Source organism: Cuculus canorus, chromosome 2 (assembly GCF_017976375.1).
Source record: "Cuculus canorus isolate bCucCan1 chromosome 2, bCucCan1.pri, whole genome shotgun sequence".
NCBI classification, from domain to species: Eukaryota; Metazoa; Chordata; class Aves; order Cuculiformes; family Cuculidae; genus Cuculus; species Cuculus canorus.
The window spans coordinates 41,501,678-41,509,427 of NC_071402.1; the positions used below are offsets into that span (position 1 = coordinate 41,501,678).

The following is a 7,750-nucleotide window of genomic DNA, read 5'->3' on the forward strand; positions in this document are numbered from 1 at the left end:
CGAGCCGAGCTCCGAGCCTCGAGCCGAGCCCCGAGCCGAGTCCCGAGCCTCGAGCCGAGCCCCGAGCCGCGCCGAGCCCCGAGCCGAGCCCCGAGCCGAGCCGAGCCCCGAGCCGAGCCGAGCCCCGAGCCGCGCCGAGCCCCGAGCCGAGCCCCGAGCCGAGCCCCGAGCCGAGCCGAGCCGAGCCCCGAGCCGAGCCGAGCCCCGAGCCGAGCCGAGCCCCGAGCCGAGCCCCGAGCCGAGCCGAGCCCCGCTGCGCCCCGAGTGGAGCCGCGCGGAGCAAAGCCGAGTCCCGAGTCGAGCCCCGAGCCCAGCGGAGCCCCAAGCCCCGAGCCGAGCCCAGCCTGCTCGGCTGCGACCGTGGAGGGGTTTTCACTAAAGGAGCGGCCGCTGCACCGGGCGGAGGGTTCAGCCTCTCACACCGAAAATGCCGGCAAATAAACTCTCCAATAGTCGTTTTGAGTTTTAGGAAACAATGTCCTTTATCAGGCCTGGGCAACACGAGGGAGCGATCTCCATCAATCATGTGTAACGAGACAAAAGCCGGTTACAGAATGTATTTCTCACTCACATGCATATGGATAAATTTCCCCGGAAATCTTATGCATATTCAGTTACTTTCCAAATTCTAATTTTAATGTTATGACACTTCACAACAGGCAAAACTCTTGCTAATTTGGAGCTGGCTCCAGCTCTCTGCCTGACCTTGGATGTGAGATAGGAAGAAACTCCAAACAGAGGTGATTACAGAAGAAGAGACATCTGCTCAGGACAGATCATACTTCACACAAGATGCTATCATCTCTAAAGAATGAACAGTGTCTGGAAAATAAAACACTGTCTAAAAGAAAACATGCTATGAGAGAAAAAAAACACGCTATCAGAGAGACGTTCTGTCTAACCTCCAAAAAATCACAACTACTTAGAGCAAACTTAACTGTACTTCAACTTAAATCAAAATAAAATCACTTTTTGTAATAGTAACTACTTGTATCAAATCTGGCACACTCATTTTGCCTTGGGTCTGCAGAGAAGCTGGGCTGGGCTTGGCCTTTGAGAGCTGTAGCTGTGACTGCCAGTGCAAGGGCAGTGGTAGTTCTACGACTTCTTGCACTTTCAGTGACTCCCTATGAGGAATATTTGTATGTTAATGATGTTCAGAGTCAGAAGAAAGGAGGAAAGGAGATGGCAACAAAAATCTGCAACAAAAGATATTGCAGCAAAAAAATGGCAGAACTGGGAGTGGGAAACAGAAGTGGAAAGCCTGAGCAAAACATCTTGGAGTAGTGAGTGGAGCAGAAGCAATAGGAGGGTTTAAAATCAGGAGAGAGTGGGGATGGGGCAGACAGAGGGAACTGAAATGAAAACCAAGCCTGATGAGCAAAGGGGACTGGGAGAAGGCAGAACAAGGTGCGAGTGAAGCGTTGGAGGCAGCAGTTGATGGAGGCAGCAGTTGAGTGGGGAGTCAGGAAAACATTGGGAAGCAGCCGTGTGATACAATGCAGGGATACAGGTTAACTGTGTTTTGTCCTCTCCTTTCTTTCCCGTGAAGTCTTGTTTCAAGCAGTGGATAGGATATAACCTGGGAGGACTCATTTGGGAGACCTGCTGACCTCTTTTGAGAGTTGGAAGGTGTTCAGAAAAGGAGGCTGGTAGGACAGTAGGGGAAGTGCAATGTTGACCAGACCATGGGATTTTGCCTGGCAGGATCAAATTTTATCCACTGTAGAGGCTTTATACAATGATGCAGAAGGTCTGAAAGATTTTCTACACAAAACTCTGAGTGATGGACTATTCAGCTCTACTTAGATTATTCAGAACATATCTGTAAAATGCATGAAATACAGAACTCTGAAGACCATTACAAAGCCTTCCTGGACATCACCAAGACAGTATTTTTCAGATAATAATTATGGACTTTGTCATCTCTTCTTACCTGGTAGCCTTCCTACTGGGCACTGAGCGAGTATTACAAGAAGTATTACATGCCTTCCCTGTTTTCAGGCCCTCTGCAAGGTGTTTCCTCTTGACAAGCTGGGACACTGGACTTTGCATTGGCTACATTCAGTGTATAATATGCTGTGTGATTTGCCTGTTGTGCTGTCTCCTTCCATTTGCATCATCACTGTTCAGGTAACAAGGCTGCACAGCCTCATGAGGCTGCAAGATATCCTCAGGATTTGTAAGACATCTCATGGGAAATCCACAAAGCAGAGTTTAGAGGCAGAAGGACTGACTGTTCAGATGACAGTAGTACAACTACCATCCAACAACAAATTCCTTCCACTTACCAACAAAACTAATTGTACCTTCAATCATACACCTTCTTACATCTGATATAACTAAATATATTAAATTACATCACATCATTAATCAGTACTTGTATATATCAGTTGCTACAGTAATTAAATACTTCACAGATACAGGGAAAGACTACACCAGTTCTAGCACTTGTAGTGGTGTAACTGCATTGGTAGTAAGGATGCTATATCACCTTCATATTTCAAAACTGGAAAAGCAGTAAAGTAAAAATGTTGCAGTGCAAACTGTTTAGCAGCAACCATGTACTGAATGTTTAAATGTTGAATTGTGAATTGCAAAACATTTTGAGTATTATTATACTCCTTTTCTTAAAGAAACAATACTACTTTTCAAGTGAAATGCAGAGAATACTTTTGCATAAGAACAAGATAGTTGTTTTTTTATAATATCCAAGCCTGGTATCCTGCAGCCCCCAGGACAAGCCACCAGCAGGTAAGGCTAGATGTACCATTCCCCAGCCATGTGCAACTGATGGCATATGGCCTGTTTAGTAAGAAAGTGGATTTTTCCTCATGCTAATTATAGTTTTCCCCTGGGCTCATCATGAAGCGATAAATTCCACCTGTTTGTCGGCTGTTGCAAGAGATTTCACACAACCACGGAGTGGTCACAATTGGAAAGGACATCTGGAGATCATCTAGTCCAACTCTCTGCTAAAGCAGTTTTACCTACAGCAGGTTGCACAGGAATATGTTCAGGTGGGTTTTGAATATCTCCAGAGAAGTCACCTTTTTCATTTTGAATGTGGCTTCTCCCAGCTTTTTGTGATGTTTCCCTTAATGGAAGGATAAGTGAACAATTGGGTCCCTTCCAACACGAGATATTCTATTACTGTATGATTGCTTCACATCGAGTTGATACGTCCCTCCAGTGGAACCTGAGATGATCCACAGAAATGAAGCCAAAACAACAAGTGGCTCTGTAGACTGCTCCCCAGGCTGCCTGCCCTCTTCTGTCCTCGATTTCTGTCTTCTGCTCTTGACTTCTTCTGGCAGGTCCTGTTCCAAAATGCTTCCTTCTCTGCTTTCCTCACCTATTATCTGTTCCCTGCTTCTTGGTCTCACATTACCATTTTGGTCTCAGCTTCAAAGCCCTTCTTGGACCTAACTTTTGCTATTTTTTTTTGTATCTTAGGCAGTAGTGAGGGCCTCCACTTCCCAGTAATCCTGGCTTTGCTGCTTTTATCTGTCCTTCTCAGAATATGGCTTTGCCTCCCAGCTGACTTTAAAGCCCTTCATTATTTCTGTCTTATTAAATCCCTTTTGAAGGCTAACTTCCATTATAGATACTGATCAAATAACAATAAGTTGAGGGATGCTGGAATAGCATCCTTACCTTTTAAGAATAAAGCAAATGCAAACATATGCAATGTGTATAAAATAGAAGATATTCTCACAGTAACTCTTACCTGCTCATGTAGTCCTGAGCTCCAGCCTTAAATGCACTTCTCTCATACAGTGCGTGAGAAGTGCTGGAGGAATAAAATAAATATTTCCGAGTCAAGCTGAGTATTGTTATATGTTTATATAAGAACTTATAGCAAAGAACCTTCACTGTTTTCTTGGAGGAAATTATAGGATTACAAGAAAGACATTGAGGTCCTTGAGCATGTCCAGAGAAGGGCGACAAAGCTGCTGAGGTGTCTAGAGAACAAGTCTTGTGAGGAGTGGCTGAGGGAACTGGGGTTGTTTAGCCTGGAGAAGAGGAGGCTGAGGGAAGACCTTATGGCTCTCTACAACTACCTGAAGGAGGTTGTGGCGAAGTGGGTGTTGGTCTCTTCTCCCAAGTAATGAGTAATAGGACAAGAGGAAATGGACTCAAGCTGCACCAGGGCAGGTTTAGACTGGATATTAGGAAAAAACTCTTCACCAAAAGGCTTGTCAAGCATTGGAACAGGCCGCCCAGGGACCTGGTTGATCCTCCATCCCTGGAGGTATTTAAAAGATGTGTAGATGTGGTTCTTGGGGACACGGTTTAATGGTGGACTTGGCAGCATTAGGTTAGTGATTGGACTCGATGATCTTAAAAGGTCTTTTCCAACCTAAATGATTCTGTGTTTTTATATATGTGTCTGACTATAATATAAGAAACAAGTCATTTGTCAAGGTCTTGTTTTATATGCAGATGAGAAGATTAAGAACAGTATTTAAACAGAGTAAAATTTTCTAAGTTATGTGTTACAAAAGACAAGTAATTCTATCATATTTTTTTAGTGAATAAGCTGAGAGGATTAATAGAGTGTTTAACTCAATGCACTATATTTTCTCTTAGCAGGAAGGGATATGTAGACCTGAACACCATACGTGAGAATCTCTAATCTCTGTAATTTATCTGTCAGAAGAATGGATTCAGCTGAAGAGTCTGGATGACTTTCTGCAGTGTGTGCAATGGTTCTGGCTGTTCCAAATGTCAATTATAATGATCTTTGTACCTGAGGTTTTTCTGCCTGGTGTTCTGTACCTTTTCAGTCTTTTGTTTCACATTTACAAGAAAAAGGATGGCTTAAAGGACATTAGTCCAATGAAGTGTGGGAGAAAAGGCAGCAAATGGTGACATATCTGTGGAAAATCGTGGCATAGTAAGTGCTTGAATATAGTCTAATAAAGTGGAGAAATGGAGGAAATATCAATTCTCCAGTTGCAGATGTACACAGAGGGATATACAGTTGGGCTTAAGCTTCAGAGAGCCTATGGTACACTAGAAAGGTATTTGCCAATATATAAATGGCCATATACTCAAATAATATTAATGGCTTGCAGAACTAGAGGTATCTCAGTTTTATCTCCTTGTCACTTTTTTTCATAACAGCTCGAGCCCACTAAGCAAATGCAAATTATAAGGTCAAGTAGTTTGACATATGATTTTGTGACCATCTGTGAGAGATTTTTTTTTTTTTTCCTGTGTCAGAGTCCCCTTTGACACTTAGATAGGAGTGATCTGGCACACAAAAAAGTAATTTTATGTGGCAACACTGTCTTAGTAAGAAGTAAACTCTTTTATAGTCCCCCAAAACTTTCATTCTTAATTCTTATTCAGCACATAACATTTTTTTCACTTTTATTTTGAAATACAAGAGGCCATCAATGTTTTCTTTAAATGATTGATGAGCCAAACAAATGTTTAGAAGGACACAAAGCAAGCATGCTATCCAGGCCTGTCATTTAGGCCTTTTACTTATATATGGTGCGTTTTTGATCTCCTATTTACCTTTTCAAAGAATCTTAAGTCTTTAAGACTTTAAGATCTTAAGTCCCAGCTTTCTAGTAATGGACAGCATCTTCTAAGTATGCTGTAGTTGTACTCAGATTGTGTTGTTAGACAAATCTGTGGGAGATGTAGGTTCTTGTAATCATTGTGGTTGCCTTAGTTGTTATGTTTTTTCAGCATTTGAAATTACAGTGAAACAATAGCACTGTTAAACAAGAATTACTTAACTTTCACAGAAGCAAAGCAAAAGTGTTTAAGAGAAAGTCTACTGGAAAACAAAAAAAAAAAGGATGCTTTTGTCACAGCTCCATATCCTTTGATTCCAGGGCAGAATATAAATTTTAATGGTTCTTACTTTTATAGAGTGAAGGGCTCAGTGGGTGGTGGTTTTTTTTTTTTTTGGTTTGTTGTTGGGTTTTTTTTCCTTTCATTTGGTTTGGTTTTATGTGTGTGTGTGGTGTTAGTGGGGTTGTGGTATCTTTTCTTTTTCTGTATAAACCAGGTCAAATAAGCTTATGTGACATTTTACTAGAGTGGAGAAACTGCCACAGAACAGATAAATGGTTTGTTGCACTTCTGGAGAGTGCCATTTGTTCTTGCTGGTACCTTTAATTCCTTCATAAAACATCTTCTAGCTCATGCTTGGAGTCAAAAGCCAGAAAGAATAGAAAGATAACAGGTAACTTTTATAATGCTTGTGCCCTGCGTTTGATTGTCTGTGGTTCCATATGTCTTCACAGCCTAAATGAGTATTATCAGTGCCTGCTGTCTTCAAAGCACCTTTGAATCCTGTGGGACCCATAATTAATTGGAACAGTACCTGTTTGGTCTTGCCAGTTATCTGCCACTGTCAGTCTTTGGTTTAACGTTTTATATTCCTCTTTTTGTATGGTAGTACATTCAGTCAAATTTTATCTGGCTACATAGTCCTAGATAATGGACCAGGCCATTTATTTTACAAGCTGCCACTATTCATTTACACTTTTGGAAGTACTGCTGATATAGTTTAAGCCAGAAAAGACCACATCCTGAGATTATGAACACATTTGGTATAGCTGCAAAAATTGATTTAAAGATGTGTCGATTTAATTCTTTGTTATTGTAAAGAATTTTTCCTCTTTGAATTGGGCTAGTTTTTACAGGTGAAGCCTTTTGTGACTGTTCTGATAAGGAAGTTTTATAGTGCTTTATTACAGCTCTGTTTTGCAGTATAGCTCTGAAAATAATAACTTTATGCTTTACTGTTGCTTATGCATTTTGGCCTGCAAGTTCATCGGGCTTTCAGCCTTGTATAAGAGCCCTAGTCATAGACCTGTTATATTCAATAGTATGTACACACTGAGTAAAAAGATTGTTTCTAATCTAAAGAGTGAGTTGCAAATTTGCATAAAGAATGCAAGACTTCTGTGGAGATTTATTATGCTTTCAGGCCAAAAAGTGATGTCAAAGAAGGACAAGTCAAAGGACATGGCCATAGGATAGAGGTTATAGAAGCAATTAATTTTTCACCTCACCAACCACTGCTGACCACAAAACAAGATCCTACTGGTTGAAGTAACTGCAGGGTAACAAAAATTTATCTAATGGATCTAGCCTTCCAGAATCAGGGTGGCAAATTAGGCACATGCCCTTGCCTGTCTGTAGTAAAACGGTTTAGTTTTAGTGCTTCTGCAATAAAAGGGTCTTCCATGTAGGGGTTTTCCACTGGCACTACACTTGCTTCTGCCAAGGTCCTGACCTGCAGGTGGAAGGATGCCTTTGCTTACAATTTAACATCTGAAGCTGGAGAAAGTTGTAGCAGTAATAGGCTGGCCACTTCGTAGAGCTTCTTTTTAAGCAAAAACTTTAAATGACTGGTAACTTTATTATATTCTTTCTGTTAAGTTCATAACAATTGTATATGTATTTCTTTTGTGGTACCTCTGGGTTATTATGATTTTAAATTTATTCACTGTGTTTCATAATTAGTATTTTCAATAAAATTCTATAGGATATGTTGTTTCTCTGGAACTACTCATTGAACCTTCTTGCCTCGCAGTTCATATCTGAGGATCCTAAAGCTGTAGCTGCGTTTTTATATTATTTTTTTTCAGTTTTTTGTTTTTGTTTTTTTTTTTTTCTGAATGGCAAATTTTTATCTTATTCTGGTCTTCCTGCACCCTCTAGTCCCATCAAGTGTTTTTAATTTCCTTACTTATTCCATGTGACTATGAGAAACTAT

General features: G+C 41.0%; 1 long non-coding RNA gene across 1 annotated transcript; it reads left to right on the plus strand.

The window, feature by feature from the left end:
- The first annotated feature begins 291 nt into the window (after positions 1-291).
- Positions 292-7,378, plus strand: LOC128851299 (uncharacterized). Its single transcript, XR_008448624.1, has 3 exons — positions 292-2,754; positions 2,872-3,020; positions 4,597-7,378. It is a non-coding gene; the product is annotated as an uncharacterized LOC128851299 (long non-coding RNA).
- The last annotated feature ends 372 nt before the right edge of the window (positions 7,379-7,750 follow it).